Source organism: Phocoena phocoena, chromosome 4, assembly GCF_963924675.1.
Source record: "Phocoena phocoena chromosome 4, mPhoPho1.1, whole genome shotgun sequence".
In the NCBI taxonomy this organism is placed as follows: domain Eukaryota; kingdom Metazoa; phylum Chordata; class Mammalia; order Artiodactyla; family Phocoenidae; genus Phocoena; species Phocoena phocoena.
In genome coordinates this window covers 46,694,773-46,714,928 of record NC_089222.1, presented here as the reverse complement: position 1 = coordinate 46,714,928, position 20,156 = coordinate 46,694,773, and the positions used below count along the sequence as shown (strand labels likewise).

The 20,156-nt window shown below is 35.8% G+C and overlaps 1 pseudogene; it reads right to left on the bottom strand.

Annotated features, from left to right (window-relative positions):
• The window catches only part of LOC136121962 (dysbindin-like), a 103,308-nt pseudogene extending 83,518 nt beyond the window's left edge, over positions 1–19,790 (bottom strand).
• Between the last annotated feature and the right edge of the window lie 366 nt (positions 19,791–20,156).

The following is a 20,156-nucleotide window of genomic DNA, read 5'->3' as shown; positions in this document are numbered from 1 at the left end:
GACATTTTAGGCACCTGACATCAAATGAAATAAAGTGACAGAGATTTTGGTTTTATAGATCTAATGTTCGATTTTCTACTAGTGTGAAACAATAAAAGAGAGAAAACACTTAGCGCAGTTCATTTTGCTTTTTTTCCCCAAGAAACATATTGTATTAGTTTGCTAGAATGCCACAGACTGGAAGGCTTAAACCACAGAGATTTATTTTTTCACAGATCTGAAGGCCAGAAGTCCAAGATTAAGGTGTTGAGAGGTTTAGTTTCTTCTGAGGCCTTTCTCCTTGGTGTGTAGATGGTCACCTTCCGGCTGTTCTCATGTGATATTTCCTCTGTTAATGTGCAGCTGTAGTGTCCCTGTTTGCCTAAATGTTCTCTTCTTATAAGGACACCAGTCAGATTGGATTAGGGCCCCACCATAACACCCTTATTTAACCATAATTACCATTTTAAATACCTTCTCTTCAAATTCAGTCATAGTCTGAGGTACTGAGGGTTAGAACTTCAACATATGAATTTGGGGAAGACATAATTTAATCTATAACGTATCATTAATAAATTCATAATATAAATAATCAATAAACACTGATTTTGCATATATTTTTCAGTAATTGATACATTAGTGGGTAAAGTTTTATAAAAGGCAAATACCTGGTTACCTTTCTGATACCAGATCTAAGTGTTACTATTCAATGTTAAATGTAACTTTAGTCTAAACCAAGTCTGAAGTATTCACTTTGAAGTATCTCTCTGCAATTATAGCCCTGAAGGGAATATCTAGTTTGTTCTTTGAGTTTTAATTACAGATTATTTTAGGATTTGGCAATAAAGGACTTTTACGAATACTTCCCCCATTCTCTATCTCTGTTAGAGGAGGTCTTGTCCCAATCTAGTAATGAAACCTATATTTGAATATAAGAATCTTTGGCTTCACAGACTTTTATTTTGATTAGTTGATGTTGGCCAAACTCAAATTATTGTGGTTGTGGGCCTTTTGAAGTATTGTTTTAAATTTGTTGTTTGTCACTTATTATGGGTCACAAAATAGATTTAGTTTGTGAGATCCATTATTATTATTCCAAATGAAACAGACTAAAAGAGAAATAACAGAGTAGAGCATAGGTTTTATGCATTTCAGGTGTGTGTGTGTGTGTGTGTGTGTGTGTGTGTGTGTGTGTAGTGTCATGATGTAGAAAGTGTATTTTTAATGTGCCAGAGTTAAGAGGTTCAAAAGTCACCATTCTAAACATATTGTAAAAAGGATAAGTATCAGATTTGCTTCTGAATCAATAATCAAAATCCCCTATTTAATTAAAGATTTTAAGTAATTTCTGAGCCTTTAGAGAAGAGAAGAACTACTTTAAGCCTAAATCCACAGGTACTTAATGAAAAACCTTTTAACTGGGGCCATAGTAGCCAAGAATAAGCACTTATTATCAGCTATAGCTATACACTTTATTTTCTCATTCCAGAGAACCACTTATACACCAGCCATATCACTTAGAAATAAGTGTGGCTTGTGATGAATGTTGTACACAGAATTCCCCTTGGAATTCAATGTTACTAATAGGAAATGCTCACCTTAATGGATGACTCCAGATAAACTGAGGGGTCATCTAATTTTCAAGATATCACCTAAAGGAACAGAACAATTGGGCCACTGTCTCCCAGATCAGTCAGTTACTACTGTGTTGTCAAGAGTAGGAGATTCTTTCAAGAGGAACATATGTACCTGAACTTTGGGGTCAAAACTATGCTGTTATGTTTTACTGGCATATTTTCTTATATATTTTAAATGATATTAATATTAGACAACAGCACAACATTACTGCAGATTTTCTGATAATTTAAAAGATACTTTATCTTTTTCAAAATTGTACTATTAGTAAATAAATATATTTGGTATTTTTATTATTTATTTTTCCCTAATCAGTCCAATCAAATCTTTAAAAGAAAGCCCCTGTACACACATTTATTTATAAGGATCCATGATAGTACTGCTATCATGAAAAGATAAACAGGGAAATAAACAAAACATTTAAAACAACACAGATATTTTGGAAAAATATTTGGATGAGATAGGAAAGAACATCTGAAAGATACAACAGATAGAAGAAGAACATATTTAATTTTAGGTAGAAACTATTTAATAATTGCACCGGTTAAAAAGAATAATCTGTTGCTTAAAAAATGAAAGATAACATAGTAGAATAAAATAAAAGCACATCTGTTAATGCCTAGAATAGACATTAAGGGGAAAACAACAATGATTTCATAGAATTTAAAAAATAAATTATTAACACCTAAAACACATGATTAGCATTATTTGTAATAAAAAGAACATAGTATAAGCTTTAGGACTCATAAAGAGATACTAATAAGATAGACCCATGAAAGGAAGAGACTGCCATTAAGAAGAGAGCAAATAAAACATAAGAGAAGTGAACTTTGCTAAAAGAGCTTGTGTATGCAATTTCAATGTGTTTTAGTCCCATAAAATTTACCAAGTAAAGCAAACAGATGACCTAGAACATAACCAAAAGAAAATGTAAGCTATTTCTAGGTCTATTTTCCTTAACATTAGACTTCAGAAGACAGAAGACAGAGGAAGATAAAATAATGAACCCCCAGATTTTTCCAAACGAGAACATTTAGAAACACTTATAATGGCAAACAAATGAAATAATGACTAAAATGAATAGTCAAGAATTCTGAAAGTATGTCATCCCTTCATAAAAGGAAATATAATTTGAAATTAAAGAAACCTATCAAATAAAGTTACAAGTAGGGAACATATGAAACATATGAAGTATATTGCTTCACCACTTTGGAGCAGGAATATGGGAAAGGAGGAATGAAACAGGGCAGAATTCTTGTTTGAACTAGGACCCTCAAAATCTGTCTTGGGGTCTTCTAGGATATCGCTGTTTAAAGCTGGCTTTTCTTTCAGGGTATTTTTAGGGACTTTTTGAGATAAAAGTCCCCATCACCAGGCACTTCCCACTAATGGTTGTTTTTACCCAAGAGAGTGAGTCCTTGCTTCATGTGGCTGCAAATATTTCTTTTCTCAGTTCCAAGACTTCTCTTGGCTCACAAGTCTCATTCTGCTGACCTCTCTTCTCCTCTCCAAGTGGCAGCAGTATGCAAAACTTAACTTTATTTATTCTTTTTTTTTTTTTGAGGTATTTACAATATTATATGTTGCAGGTATACAACATAGTGATTCACCATTTTTTTGGTTGTTGTTTTTGTTTTTGTTTTTGTGGTACGCAGGCCTCTCACTGTTGTGGCCTCTCTCGTTGAGGAGCATAGGCTCCGGACGCGCAGGCTCAGCGGCCATGGCTCACGGGCCCAGCCACTCCGCGGCATGTGGGATCCTCCCGGACCGGGGCACGAACCCGCGTCCCCTGCATCGGCAGGCGGACTCTCAACCACTGCACCACCAGGGAAGCACCACCATTTTTAAAGGTTATACTCCATTTATAGTTATTATAAAATATTGGCTATATTCCCTGTACTGTTCAATACATCCTTGCAGCTTATTTATTTTATACGTTGTAGTTTGTACTTCTTAATTCCCTGACCCTATCTTGTTCCTCCCCTTTTCCCTCTCCCACTGGTAACCAGTAGTTTGTTCTCTATATCTGTAAGTCTGTTTCTTTTCTGTTATACTCACTAGTTTATTTTTTAGATTCCACATATAAGTAATATCATACAGTAGCTTTCTCTGTCTGACTTATTTCACTAAGCATAATACTTTCCAAGTCCACCCATGTTGTCGCAAATGGAAAAATTTCATTCTTTTTATGGCTAATTCTTAACAAATGAATGTTTTCACAACCTTCTCTTATTATTCTTCAAGTAAGGGAAGGCGTTTAAGAGTCTTCAAGACTCTCAAAACAAGCTCTCTCCAATTCTTTTGACAAGGTGCATGTTGCATTTGACATTTTGTTTGTGAATTTTACACCTACTGTATGTCCATGTCACACAGAAACTTCAATTTTTAAATATCATTGCAAGAAAAACTAAATTAAAAGAGAAAAACGTAAGTAGAATAATGAAGGAACTTCAAGCTAAGTTAAATAAGGAAATCTTGACCTTGTGGCTTTGACTCTGTAAAAGATAAATTGTCTTCAAATATTTGAGGAGATAAAATTAGAGTTGTTGAAAAATTGATAGAGAATATAACTGTTTCCAGGGTGTAAAACCTTATAGGAGAGAAGTTTTTCTCAATAAAATTGAGACCTTTCTAAGAAATGAATGAAAAAAAGTTGAATCAACAGTTAATGAGTGAACACAAGAAAAGCAAAACAGTCATCCTCATAAGCAATAAGATACAAAGGACACTGATTTTTGAGATTACCTAAATATTTCCCCATATCATTCTTTCTTGTCATAAAGTTTAAATACTCAACATTACAAGTGCGTGAAGGACAAACATACACACGTATTTTCTCACACATACTACATCATTTGCTATTCAGGAGGTCTAAGATCCTTTCATCCTGCTCGATATTTTTACTGTATTCACAGCTTTAGAATTTTGTTTGGCGAATATGCAAACAGATCTTATCAAAATGAATTTCTCATTTCAAAAAATGCACTTTAGATACTGGAGTCAAAAATTACTTAGTAGTCCTTGATTTTTGTGTTTTAGGGCCTTTGGTTTTCAAAGAAAGCCTATTTTAGAAAGCCGAAAAACTAAATCCCTATTTCACACTGACTGGGGCCATACCAAAACAATTTTTTTTTTCCTACTCTCTGAAAATAAATAATTAAGTAAGGCAGAGAACAGTTATTTTATGTTTAAATATTTTTTTAAAAATTACAAAATTAAATGAAAGAAATCATTATTCTTCTCTGCTATTGTTTCAGTGTGTGACCATCTCTAAAACAACGAGGGCACAGTCCCATAGGTCTGGGAATGATATGGACAGATGGACAGAAAAGTCCTCTGGGTTCTTTATTAGTTTCTGCCATTCTTGAAGTGGTAATCAATAAAAAAGTTTTCTCATAAAATAAATTGAATATTTCACTGGTAAAACGTGATTATATTCTTTATTCCCATGGCTGACCTTAATAACTCACAAACTCCTTAGGCATTTTGTGTTGTCTATGAGTTATGAGACTTTCATACTCATAAAAGAAATAGAATAATCACCCTTCACTGCAGAGATATTCTATACTCATATTAAATCAGTAAGAGGCACATGGTTCCTTTTGATTGCAAGAAGACTGAATAAACATGTCAGGTATCTATCTAAATTCAGATGTATGACACCTGAGGATCACTATTTTGAAAAGGAATTTTATGTCTGCATTGCCAATAATTTTTTTTAAAAGTCCGGACATTTTATTATACTTGACTTGAATTCGGAAAATATGATTCTGTATAGCCTATTACATTTTAGGAGGGCTCCTTGACTTATTTTGTAATTGCTTATTTAAGCATATCACCTTCACGTTAAAAAATACAATTAGATTATTTTAGTCTGTCATCATTATATTTTTATAGAAAGAGATTTAGCAATTATGTTAACTTGTAATTTGTATGTATCATCTGCAGAACACCCATTGTGGTATATAAAACTGTGGGGATTCTAACAAAATTGGTTCCCTGACAAAAACAAGGTACTGCATAGACTGCATTAACAGAAATGACTAGATCAATTGAACTCTCCTGAGAAACATCAATAATGCATCTCTCTATACTTACTGAATAAATAACCCTAAACAAGACAGAAGGATATGATAGTGAGACAACATTTTATATTTTAGAGGTAGCAGTCCTTTAAAAATAACAGTATTGTTCTCTTTTCATTTATAAAGAAACGCTGGCTGGAGACGTTGAATAATTTATTCAGGAATACAAAATTATATGTGGCCAACTGAAAAACTACAACTAATTATTATTTAATTTTATTTTTTAAATTAACAAATAGAAAATTTGAATCTTCTTGGTGTACAACTTTAGCACATGTATAGATTTGTGTAATTACCACTACAATCAGGACATAGAATGATCCCAGTGCCCCCAAATCTCTCTTGTCCTGCTCCTTTGAAGTCGTATCCTCTTTCTACTGCTAACCTCTGGCAAACACTGAATATTTTTTGTCACTGTAGTTTTGGCTTCTCCAGTATGTCATATAAATGGAACCATATAATATATAATCTTTTGAAACTGACTTCTCTCAATCAGCATAATGCCTTTGAATTCATCCATGTTGCTAAGTCTGTCAGTAGAGATAATTATACCTATATATATATATATGGGGGGTTCACGCTAGCTCTCCTGTAAATAGTAGAGTATAGGCAAGAGTAGAAAAAAGAAGAAAGGTAGGACAGTAAGGAGGCTAGAGCTATAATCCAATGTGAGAAATGGTGACATATTCTGGAGGTATTCATGGTAGATGTGAAAAGAAACAAATACAATATATATTTGGAAGTTGGGATTGACAGAATTTGCAGTGTGAGGGAAAAAAAAAACAGGCATTATTTTTTGCTGTCTTAATTTCTGTTGGCTTTGAGGTTTCCTTGGTTTAGATACCTCTGTACCACCTTATTCCATCCTATATTTGCTCTCCCTAGCCCTAGTTTTCCACTGAGTGAGCAGAGTAACTGTATAATTAGATTCGGTTACACAACCCAAATAGGACACCATATTTAAGGTGTGGAAAAGATGTTAAATGTCTTATTTATGTCTTTGCCAATGAAGAACCTAAAATCCACTCAAATACTCAAATACAGTAGAAGAGATATTGAAAAACTGGCAGAATGTCAAGTGCACACTTAGAGTAAATCTCATACCAGACTACTGAAGAATTAAGTATCTGTTCAATTGTATTTTTGTTTTCAATTTTTATTTGCACTGCCTAACTTAGAAGCTTATAGAATTATTGGATTGAAGAACTGGTTGTAAATTAAAAACAGCACACAATAATATTATTGATTTAAATTGCATTGTTTATATCTAAGTAAAATGTTTATCTGTTATCTATGTATGTATCTATCTAATATTTCATACAGATTCTCTTTATCCTCCAAACCTGTAAGTTACATTAACTTTTTACAATTTTTACATGACTCACGTTAGTTCTGTTCAAAGCAAAGGGGATCTGTGGTCAGATAAACAGAATAACCCATTGAGTGTATGACTCTTACCCTTTCCAAAGGTAACTTATGCATACTTCAGATATACTCTAAGAATTCATTATTTAAAGAAAGTAATATATGTTATACTTAGAAAACATGGTTTTCCTAGGATTAACTCCAGGTATTAAAAGAACTTGAAATTAACTGTGGATACAATTTTTATTAATATGTTATATATAAATTATTAACAGATTAAGAAAGTAATCAAAAGTCATATCAAATATTCTTATTTATATCTAATATACATATCCATAATTTTGCAAGAATATACATACATACATATATAATCATGAGCAATAGAAAATACAAATTCTAATAAATAGAAAAATAGAATGACTGAAGGAAGGCAGCATAAGGAAATGCCTCTGGAGTAGGGAGTATTTTGTTTTCATGTTTACCTGATCTGTTCTGTTTGCCTGGATCTCACTGCAGTAATCTATTCACCAGGATTAAACATTCATGAGTCCCTTAAAAGCAGGTGTTTAGTTTTTCCAACTCTGAATATGGGAGCTCCAAAAAGGCTTCACAGAAAAGTGAAGCTCTCATAGGGGAGTGTTTCTTTTTGAAATGTTTAATTAGTTTTCACTGAATTTCAATAAAGTTGAGCTATTGACCAGAACACCTGCTTGGCTTTGAAGACCACTTTCAATTTAATTTTAGGCTTGTTTAGGTTTAAGTAAAATTAAAAATATACCAGCAGGATCTAAAAATTCAGATGTTATTTGCATTAGTTCCTTTGGTAAATACTGTTACAATATCCATCTAGAGATACTCACTTGATAGCAATAAGGATATCATAAGAATATCTATGGGGTTTCATAATAATTTAAAATTAATTAAAAGAACTAGTAGTTTAAACTGTAATCATTTTCAAACACAATAAACACAAGAACATCTTAGTATTTAGTGTTCTTAGTATTTAGTGTTTTTAAATTATTATTTATAATACATTACCTAGAATCCCTCTTTTCATTAGCATTTCCCATTAAATTTTATCAAGTAATATACAGTGGAATTAAAATATTTTAATGCTATTAAAACAAAAATTTTATTCAATCTAAATCAGTATTTTTAAACCTAGAAAGTTGTTTTGGGGAACACATATTTATATGTGTGTGAGTTTAACACTGAAATATATACACACACATTCATACATGCATAAATATGTATATATATAATGCATTATTACAAAACACACTTTTTTTTTTTTTGGTACGCGGGCCTCTCACCGCTGTGGCCTCTCCCATTGCTGAGCACAGGCTCCGGACGCGCAGGCTTAGCAGCCATGGCTCACGGGCCTAGCCGCTCCGTGGCATCTTCCCAGACCGGGGCACGAACCCGTGTCCCCTGCACCGGCAGGTGGACTCTCAACCACTGCGCCACCAGGGAAGCCCCAAAACACACACTATTACTATAAATGACATTGAGCTTGAAAACTGAGGCCATTTTTTAATGAATGTGGTTATTTTTTTTCCCCATCCTTTTGTTTTGATCTATTTCATATAACAGGGTAATACCTTAATGAATACATTGCTGGAGGAAATAGGCTGAGGAACCAAAAAGGGATGAATATGGTGTCCACAGCCTTTCTTTCCCTCTTCTTCTACACTGTGGCCTCTTCCTTCATTCCCAGACATCCAGGGCCATTTGCCTATGCTTAAGCCACCCCCTTCACCACTTTTGGGTAGTCTTTTATTATTGATTTACTTTAGATATAATTTTATAAATACTTGTTTCATTGTAAATTTTCACTGAAATGAATTAAGATCTTGGTGTGAAAAAAATTATGACTCACAACTCCTCTAACAGTTATAACAGGTTTCTACCATAATTCTATCTGGTTTCTTTAACGTCAAAAATCCAGAGCACAACTTAAGACTTAAAATAAGTAATGCAACTTATTTTTTAATAACCATGTGCATTTCTTTAGAGTACTGAAATAAGAATTTAGAGCTTGAGTTCAAATTCTGAGTCAACGTATGATGCTTGGGTAATTAACTTAAACATCCATGGATCTAATTTGTCTTCTCTGTAAAATCAAAGGGTTTTTACTAAATAATTTCTAATCAAACACTGATAGCAAACTATGGAAATGAGAGCACAAAACAGAAAAACAAAACAAAACAATTTCCCAATGTTAGGGAAGTAGCTAAATGTGGCAATATGGTTGATAATCTGGTGCCCTATGCAAACACTAGAATTCATGTTTTATATAGCATATACTAGGGGACAACACTCCTGATATCATGGCAGAAACGATTCCATTAACAAAGACAATGAACCTAATTTAACACAGAAAATAAAAATACACCTAGGAAAAATGCCTAAAATAAAAAGTACTACAATTTTATTGTATTTTTCCCGTTTTAGGAGTATGTGTCCTTTTTCTATACTTTTATATTTTTTGTTTTATAGAATTATTATAATTTCTCTTATTATTAGGAAAACCATGCTATTTTTGAAAATGATGGATTGATGTACTTTTAGGCAGTAATACCAAGGCAGTATTATCTTGATCTCTTGCCTAGTTGTTCTTAGTAGCATAAGCTGTGAGGATCCTGAGAAAGACAATCACAAAGAAAGCAAAGCAATAATTTATTATTAGCTAAGATTTGGCTTACTCCTATGGTAGAGCTCTATCATGCTGAGCTGGAATATGAACATGGCACCTTTCTGCTGTACTAGGAAAGCCAAAGTCTGGAAATACGTCTTTTCTTTAAAGTCAAAACAGGTTTTCTATTTATGTACTGACTTATTTGTACATCAAGTATTTATTTTGCACCTTCCATTTCCTCCAAGCAACAGGAAAAAAAACCCTATAAAAACCCCTACCTACATGGAGTTTATATTCTAGTGGAGGAAGAGGAGATAGATAGACATTAAACAGGTAAACAAATAAAAGGTAAGGTACATCAGGTAGTAAAAAAATAATAAAGTCTACTAACACAACATTGCAAAGCTATCATACTCCAATAAACATTTTAAAAAAAGAAAAAGAAAATAATAGGCACATTATAATTTGTACAATTGTCCTTTAAAAATTAGGAGCAATTATAGGAAAAAAGAAAGATGTATTGAATCTAAATAAATCTCCCTGCCTGTGCAAAATTATTTTCTTCAATATACTTTGTAATACTTCATCTAGGCTAGTTTTAAATGCCTCCAGGGATTGTATTAGAAATACTGTACAGAATAACTCTATTCTCTAAACTTGCTAACCATAATGAGTTGTAATAAGGGTGGAGTGGCAGCCAGAATAATATTTCTATTAAATTTTTGTCAATATAAGTAAAAAAAAAGAAAATAATAAAGTCTAAAACTTGAATGTTAAATAGGGAACAGAGAGAGGAGACAATAATTGATTCAAGCATATCCTCTGCACCAGAGTAGAAGATGGTTTAGCTCATGAACCACAGAACTGTGAGCCTTTGAGCCTGGGGCATCAGGTAAAGAAGGATGTCCTATACAACAGCATCCATATTATGGCGTATGAATGGGAGAGAGAGAGAGAAATACATGACAGAAAAGATGGTAGGGCTTTCTTTCTAAAGAGCCTTGGGTTTATGTCCCCTTGAGACTCGTGGAAGTGAGAAAGCAGGAAAGGAAACTGATTCCAATTAAGGGAGCACAATAAATTAATAAGCACCTTCTTTGCAAAAATTAACCTTGCTGTTATTTCTACTCCATTATGTAGAAAGAAATATGCAACAGCAAAAGGAGTCTCAAAAAAAAGGAAATCACAGAAAATAGCCATTAATTTTTACTACTTTAGTTATATTAGAGAAAGTCTCAAAAGGGACCATAACTATGTATATTCGAAATTTTAACTCAGTATACCAATATTACCCATTGTCATGGTTACTCATTTTATTATTCTAAAACCTGAATAACCCTTTTACTCTCTGGGGATGAAGTGACTTGACCAATTCTTGGAGACTGGAAGAGGATGCTATGGAGGAGTTTTGAGTTACCTCTAGAAATTTAACAAGGATTGTTTCTAAAGGGATTATGATCTATGATATATAATCTAGCAGTTACAGATCCACCAGAAATATGACCATCAAATGGCTCTGTCTAAGCAGAAATACTAAATATACCACTTAGGCATACTAAATGGAGGACAAGGGATACAAGATTTCCTTCAGCCATTATAATTATATTTCCTCTTCTTTCTTGGATTTGATGTAGGCCCTTAATATCTGTTGTTAAAATGTGTCTTCTACCAGTCTATCCACAGTTGATACTTTTAAAATAATGGCTTTTATGGTATCTAAAAATTTTAAATGACATACATTAACTCAACACTGAACTATGCATTTTCCATATATAAACTCCTGTAATTTTCAAGCGTGTATACACACACACACACACCCCTTATCTGTTAATTTATAATTATTCAAAATTTTTACACATCAAAAAAACTGAGGCTTAGTGTAAAAGTAAGGAAATTAACAAGTTTTATACATATTGTAAGTAGTGGAACCAGAAGTGAAATCCAGTTGTTTCCAAGCCTCTGCACTTTTTACTGACTAAAATTTTCCTCAGGCATGATGACAACGATAAACCCATATTTCTTAGAGCACTCTTTACTTTAGAAAGCATTTTATTTCTTTTATGTCATGTAATCATATCATCAGCTCTGTGAAGAGGGTAGGATAAGCATTTTTATTCCCATTTGACAGGAGAATGCTTTTGAATACAAAAAGTGCTATACAAATGTAATATGGTATTATCAATGTCTTTGAAAACTAAACTTCAGTGGTAAACAATTGAAACACAATATTTACTGTACAATTCTTCCATTTACTGCATCAAGATCCCATTGATTTTCTAGTGTGTCTAGGACTAAGTCGACAGTATGTGTTTAGTGATGAAATACAATCTAAGTTGATGATAAAGTTGTCAGAAGAAAGAAATATACACTTATCAACATTTGTGCTAAAACTTCAGTTGTTAAAAATGAAATGCTCCTTCAGGACAACAAGCTCCATTGCTTAAAAATACAGTTTTATTTCCTACACAATGCACTCTCTTAGAGTTCCTGAAGTTAAATGAAGCATAGATTGGGCATATCCACCATTCTCATCACAGCTGTTGCAAAATCATGGAGCACATTGCAAGCTCAATGGGAAATAAATTAACTGCCCATCTGTGCAGTATATATTTTTTGGCTTCTCATGCTTGATTAGTGGGAGGATTTTTCAGTATACGATAATCTAACCATTTCACAGAGATTATGTGTGAAATTGAAACATGAACAATAAGATCCTTCCTTTACCTCGAATCTTCTAGAAACAATTAGGACCTACTGCATGAATAAGTTATATTATTGCGATTTAACAAACATATTTGAGAGAATTAGTATCTCTGAATCAGACAGTTAAGGATTAATGGCCTCAAAACTAGCATTTGGTGGACATTAGATATGAGCCCTTTAGGAGTAAAGTAATAGCTATAATATTGAAAGGGGGTTAATATTTTTGTGACAAAAATATAAATGCTGCCTGAGAAATAAATGGTTTGTATGACTTTGCTAGTCCTCATTAGAGAATCACCAGCAAAACATGGGCATATTCTGCTCAAGTAAACAGAAAACTCTTCACAGAAGAAGTCAACATATATAATCAGTAGACTTATAACAGTGAATATAAAGGAATTTAATGGAAACTTGATAGTAATCATTAAAAAGCAATAATCAATGTAATAAAATAATGTATGACTTCAAATGATTGAGATTTTTAATTAGGGCTATTTTTACACAGTGCAAAGTCTGAGCAAGGACTAGAAGATGGTGAAATAAAAGTATAACATTCACGTTCAACCAGTATTTCTCATTTGTCTACATTAGCTCACTTATGGAGCAGGAAGATAAAGTTCAAAAGATAAGGAGAAGAAAGGCATTCTAAATCAAAAGTGCACTCTACTTTGTAACCAATAGCAAAAAGGTAATATATTCAGTAAGATGTTGCATACCACGCAGTCACAGCCTGAAAATTAATTCATTATTTAGGTAGTGTTTAGCCTTTCATTAAAGAAAAGGAGTGCAAATAATAGATCTTCCAATACAGTTAACATTCAAATTATCTCTAAATGTCAGCTCTTTCCTTAAACATTTTAAGGAAGAAACTTAAAAGCAAATATGTGGCTTTGCTATAACAGAAGTGAGAGCCACAGGTTATGAAAAGAGGGAGAGGGATGAGGATAGGAATCAACTAGACAGCCTGGGTGAACTTCGAGCTTAATTTGGAAAGGTTATAAGTCAGTTTTTGAAACAAAAATGCTGTTAAAAATCACTCAAAATTCAGTGGTTTATTACAGCAAACATTTATTCTCATGTTCACAGGTGTGTGGATTGGAAGAAAGCTTGGGTAATGTCAGCTGGGCTTGAATGGGCAGTTCTACCTCAAGCAGTGGTTACATTCAGCTTAGATCCAGCCTGTGGGTGGAGCCCACGTCTGTCATGTATTTTTTATCTTCCTTGGTTAGTGGCTACCCAAGACATGTTCTCTTCTAGAATAGTGGTAGTGCAAGGGTCAGGTCAAACTACACAACCACATTTACAGCTTCTGAAAATACAACAACCACTCCTAATCCACTGGCCAAACCAAGTCTCATGGTCAACGCCCAAATCAGAGAAATAAGAAAGTACACTATGCTATAATGAGAGGAGGTGCTGAAGGCGTTTCCTAGAGTCCCTATTCAAAACATAGGGACTCTAGGAAACAAAGTCATACAATATACTATAGATTGGAACAGAATTTCATGGGGGAAACAGATAACACACCCTTAAATGGGTCTTTGTTACCTGCAGTGAAAATCACAGGCAAAGTGAAGAAATTGGTTCACTGAACATTTTGTTCTATGATGAAAGTCCAAGATTTGCATTGACTTTATTTTCAACACAAACCAATTACACCAGGTGAACATAGAGAATCTTTGAAGGAATTGTCCATGATAACTACTGGGTGAAGGTGCAGCTAATGTTACAGAATCTCAGCTAAACCTGGAGTATATAGTAGGGTTTATTTACATTTTGCCTTCAGTTTTACTCTGACTTTGATTTTTCATGTTTTGCTGTCAGCAGGAAATAAATGTATAGGAAGGTGTCCAACCAGAAAAGCAAAGTAAAATATCCATGAGTACGTATTAATATTTCCCTTTAAAAATAATATTTTAGTTGCACTAAACATTGTATATCTGTACTAAATAAATCAAATGTATAGGGAAAATTACAAATAAACTCATGTTATTCATCTAAATTCTCAGTCCATTATTATTCTCTAGCATACTTTAAGCACCTACTATGTGTTAGTCACTGTGTGTACTCCTGTGGTTACAAGGATGAAAATGACATATTTTCTGACTTGAAGAACTAGTGCAATTGGGATAGACTCTTTAGACATTCTTTCTATCCTTACAGTGGTTGATTTTTTTTTTTTAAGAAAAAATATTGGACAATAATAGGAAATACACTTGACTAAGTTTTAGGAATTTGGATTTTAGCCCTAAATTTGTCTCTAATTATACATGCTACTTAAGCAAGTGATGAGAATACACTGTATCTATTTCCTCTTCTAGAGAGTGGAAATCATGGTATTTGCCACACATATTACTAGAATTTCTGTGAAGGTCAAATAGAAGTGAACATAATATCAAGTTAAAGAAAACTATGGAAATTACTCTTTCGGGTCTGTATCATACTTGTGATTCTTTGGTCACTTGACATGAAAATACTAAAACTTAACATTTGAATTTTGCTTTTAATTTTTAAAAATATTTCCCATATATCATTGTAGAATAATGGCTCCACAAGTGTTCCTATGTCCTAATCCCTGGAACCTATAAATATTTTTCCTTACATACTGAAAGATACTTTGCACATCTGATTTAATTAAGCATCTCGAGACAAGGAGATTATTCTGATTTATTTAGATGGGCCCAGTAAAATTACAGGATCCCTATAAGAAGGTCAAAGTGAAGAAAAGTAAATCTGATGGAAGCAGAGGTTAGAGTGATGTGGCCACTAGCTGGTGAAATTGGTAGCCTCTAGAATCTTGAAAAAGCAAAGAAAAAGGAATGTCCTAGAGCCTCAAGAAAGAACCAGCTCTAGTGACACCTTGATTTTAGCCTAGTAAGACTGATTTTGGACTTCTGACCTCCAGAACTAAAGGTAATAAATTTGTGTTTCCCTATGGAAATGTGTGGCAATTTGTTTTAGCTACAGTAGGAAATTAATATACCCATGTATTACTTTATCTCTTTATTTTGTTATTATATTACTTTATTCATAGTCTTATCTCATTACAAATTCTTTCCACTTCTTTCAATGTATGTGCAAGTCACTGCTTTTACTCAGTATTATTTATTATATACACATGTTTTTCCCCTTCAAGAGAGAAGTGATTAGTCATTTCAAAAAACCTAACAAATATTAATTTATTATCTATATATCAAATTTCCATCATATAAATAATAACTATTAATATATATTCATTTAAGACTAGTAAGAACAGTAGAATTATGTTTTTAACTAACACTACACATGAATGAGAAAGAATTTTCACATACAACTATGAGATAATTTATGATATTCAAATGATATTTGCTAGAGTTTATACAAAAGAGTGACAATGGAAAAGCTTACCACTAGTTCAGAGAACCTAAAACTAGGAAAATGAGCTAATACTTAGCTTATGCACTGAAAACTGAGATTTTTAACCACAGGTTATAAACCATGAAATCAATGATTTGAAAATTATCAAAAACCTAACAAATGGGCTTCCCTGGTTGGCGCAGTGGTTGAGAGCCCGCCTGCCAATGCAGGGGACATGGGTTTGTGCCCCAGTCTGGAAAGATCCCACATGCCGCGGAGCGGCTGGGCCCATGAGCCATGGCCGCTGAGCCTGCGCGTCCGGAGCCTGTGCGCCTGCGTACCGCAAATGGGAGAGGCCACAACAGTGAGAGGCCCGCGTACCGGAAAAACAAACAAACAAAAAACCTAACAATTGAAATAGAGTCAAGAAGACACATAATTTGAAATAAAAGAAGAGGTAGATGAAGAGGCCAAGTAGCCTTGTTATTGAAGCAAGAGAGACGGATCTTAGAGGCAACATAAAGAACATTTTGAAGTCAGTAAGAGAGAGAAAGGGAGAATGAGAGGAGGGGGGAGAGATAGCGGACAAGAGGAAGAGCAATACATTATATTATAGTGCAAATAGATGTCAGACCACCTATCCAATACTGGATATAGATTATATAATTAGTATAGTAATATTTTATATATGTAAAAAGTTTTGAAATTCAGGGCTTCTGCTAGTTTATATCTGTTAATTAATTACAGATTTTTTAAGAATTTGATTCTCTGATAGAAAAAATTTAAGGAGTACAGATTTTCTTGGCCCTATTCTGACAAGTAAAACAAACATGGAAAACAGGAATAATAAAAATCCCATATTGATATGGCCATACCTAAAATAAATTGTGACTATATAAGCACAGACCCCAGACCTCCTATGTTGGTGACTCTCATCACCAGCTTTCTGGAGGGTTTTTATCATAAATGAGTGTTGAATTTTGTTGAAAGTTTTTTCTGCATCTACTGAGATGATCATATGGTTTTTATCCTTCAATTTGTTAATATGGTGTATCACGTTGATTGATTTGCATATATTGAAGAATCCTTGCATTCCTGGGATAAACCCCACTTGATCATGGTGTATGATCCTTTTAATGTGCTGATGGATTCTGTTTGTTAGTATTTTGTTGAGGATTTTTGCATCTACGTTCATCAGTGATGTTGGCCTGTAGTTTTCTTGTTTTGCAACATCCTTCTCTGGTTTTCATATCAGGGTGATGGTGGCCTCATAGAATAAGTTTGGGAGTGTTCCTCCCTCTGCTATATTTTGGAAGAGTTTGAGAAGGATAGGTGTTAGCTGTTCTCCAAATGTTTCATAGAATTCGCCTGTGAAGCCATCTGGTCCTAGGATTTTGTTCGTTGGAAGATTTTTAATCACAGTTTCAATTTCAGTGCTTGTGACTGGTCTGTTTATATTTCGTATTTCTTCCTGGGTCATTCTTGGAAGGTTCTGCTTTTCTAAGAATTTGTTAATTCTTCCAGGCTGTCCATTTTATTGGCATACAGTTGCTTGTAGTAATCTCTCATGATGCTTTGTATTTCTACAGTGTCAGTTGTTACTTCTCCTTTTTCATTTCTAATTTGTTGATTTGAGTCTTCTCCCTTTCATTCTCAGTGAGTCTGGGTAATGGTTTATCAATTTTGTTTATCTTCTCAAAGAACCAGCTTTTCGTTTTATTGATCTTTACTACAGTTTCCTTCATTTCTTTTTCATTTTTTTCTGATCTGATCTTTGTGATTTCTTTCCTTCTGCTAACTTTGGGGGGGGTTTGTTCTTCTTTCTCTAATTGCTTTAGGTGTAAAGTCAGGTTGTTAGTCCACTGCCTCAGTTTTAGGATGATTCATTGTCTATTCAGGTATTACACAGGTGCAGGGTCCATCAGGTTGGTTGTGAAGATTTAATCTGCAGCTCCTGAAGCTGCTAGGAGAAACTTCCCTGTCTCTTCTTTGTTCATACAGCTCCTGGGTTTCAGCTTTGGATTTGGCCCTGACTCTGCGTGTAGGTCACCTGAGGGCGTCTGTTCTTCGCCCAGACAGGATGGAGTTAAAGGAGTGCCTGATTAGGGGGCTCTGGCTCACTCAGGCCGGGGTCGGGGGTTGTGGGGGGGAGGCAGGGGAAGGGGTACGGAATGAAGGGCGAGCCTGCCGCAGCAGAGGCAATGTTGCAACAGCCTGAGGCACCCTGTGTGTTCTCCTGGGGAAGTTGTCCCTGGATCACAGGACCCTGGCACTGGTAGGCTGCACAGGGTCCCGGGGAGTGAAGGTGTGGATTGTGCCCTGTGCTTGCACACAGGCTTCTTGGTGGCTACAGCAGCAGCCTTAGCGTTTCATGCCCCGCCCATCTCTGATATCCCCGCTGATAGCCGCGGCTCATGCCCATCTCTGGAGTTCATTTAGGCGGTTCTCTGAATCTCCTCTCCTCGCGTCCCAAAACAATGGTCTCTTGCCTCTTCGGCAGCTCCAGACTTTTTCCTGGACCCCCTCTCGGCTAGCTGTGGCAGTAACCCCCTTCAGGCTGTGTTCACACAGTCCACCCCAGCCCTCTACCTGGGATCTGACCTCCGAAGCCAGAGCCTCAGCTCCCAGCCCCAACCTGTTCTGGCCGGCGGGTGAGCAGACAAGCCTCTCGGGCTGGTGAGTGCTGGTTGGCACTGATCCTCTGTGCGGGAATCTCTCCGCTTTGCCCTCCGCACCCCTGTGGCTGCGCTCTCCTCTGTGGCTCCGAAGCTTTCCCCCTGCCCACACCCCGTCTCCGCCCGCGAAGGGGCTTCCTAGTGTGTGGGAACCTTTCCTCCTTCACAGCTCCCTCCCAGAGGTGTAGGTCCCATCCCTATTCTTTTGTCTGTTTTTTTTTTTTTTCTTTTGCCCTACCCAGGCACATGGGGAGTTTCTTGCCTTTTTGGGAGGTCTGAGGTCTTCTGCCAGCATTCAGTAGGTGTTCTGTAGGAATTGTTCCCATGTAGATGCATTTTTGATGTATTTGTGGGGAGGAAGGTGATCTCCACATCTTACTCCTCTGCCATCTCGAAGGTCCTCCTATAGCTTTTTATTTACAGTGTATTTTGTCTGATATTAGTATAGCCACCCCAGCTCTCTTTAGATTACTATTTTTCATGGGCTATTTCTTCTATCCTTTCACCTTCAACTTGTATGAGTCCAAAGTGAGTCTTTTATAGACAGTGTATAGTTGGATCATGTCTTTTATCCGTTCTGTCAATCTCTGCTTTTTGACTGGCAAGATTAATCCGTCTACTTTTCAAGTAATTACTGATAAGGAAGTACTTCTGCCATTTTGCTATTTGTTTTCTGTATGTCTTATACCTTTTTGTCCCTCATTTTCTCCATCACTGCTTTCATGCTGATTTTCTGGTAGTATTCTGTTTTGATTTCCTTCTCTCTCTCTCTTTTTTTTCTTTGTGAGTGTGTACATTTCTTAGGGTTTATGGTGACAATGTGTTTTAACAAGTCAAGCTAAAGACCTCACACTATGTGTCATGTATTGAGCCCTGTGCTGTTTGTGTTTTAGTGGCATCTCCTCAACATTCTATAGCTCCTGTAGTAAGCAGTGGTGATTGAGACCACAGTGATCACAGCCAGGGGCTGACCTCAGTGAGTTTCCTACATTTATCCATTTTACAGATGAAGAAACTGGGCTTAGAGGCTTTGAGAGATTGAGTGACTTGCCAGGTTTACAGAGGGGTCACTGAGCTGGGTGGCAGATGGGTGGGGCTGAGGAAAGGGCTGGAGAATTGGAGGTAGGAATCCCTGGACCTGATACTAAGCAGGGCTCCACACATATCTGCTGCACAGAGAAGTGTGGATCAGTGTGGCAACTGGACAGTGCTACAAGAGGAAAGTGCAGAGCCCTGCCTCTGCCTCCTAGTGCCAGTGGCCTAAGCAGATGCATGTTTTAGGTGCTGAATAACAAACTCCTTGTACTTACTCAGCTTCTTGCCAGCTGGGCCAGCGTCTCTGCGCCTCGCCAAGTTCCTGGCCAGGTTGACCATGGTGTGTCTCCCTGAAGGAGTTGAGGCTTGCATTCTGACCCAAGATGGATCCCTGGTAAGTACTTAGGTCTTGCTTCCTTGGAATTTGTTTCTGGAAAGGGAGTAATATTTACAGTTGAGCATGTGGGGGAAAGTACATGTGGGGAATGTTGGAGACAGATTTAACTGGGGTCCCAGCAAGCTACTCAACTCCCAGGAATGGGGTATGGTCAGGACCTGTTTCTGTAGCCCTGGTCTCAGAGGAAAGGACAGTGATGCTGACACTGGTAGGGCAAGGCCAGGCAGCACAGGCTAGGGGACAGCTGTACCGCCCCCAGGGCAGCTTCGCAGAAGAGCTTTCAGGTCTAACTAGGAAGATCCTGTGGG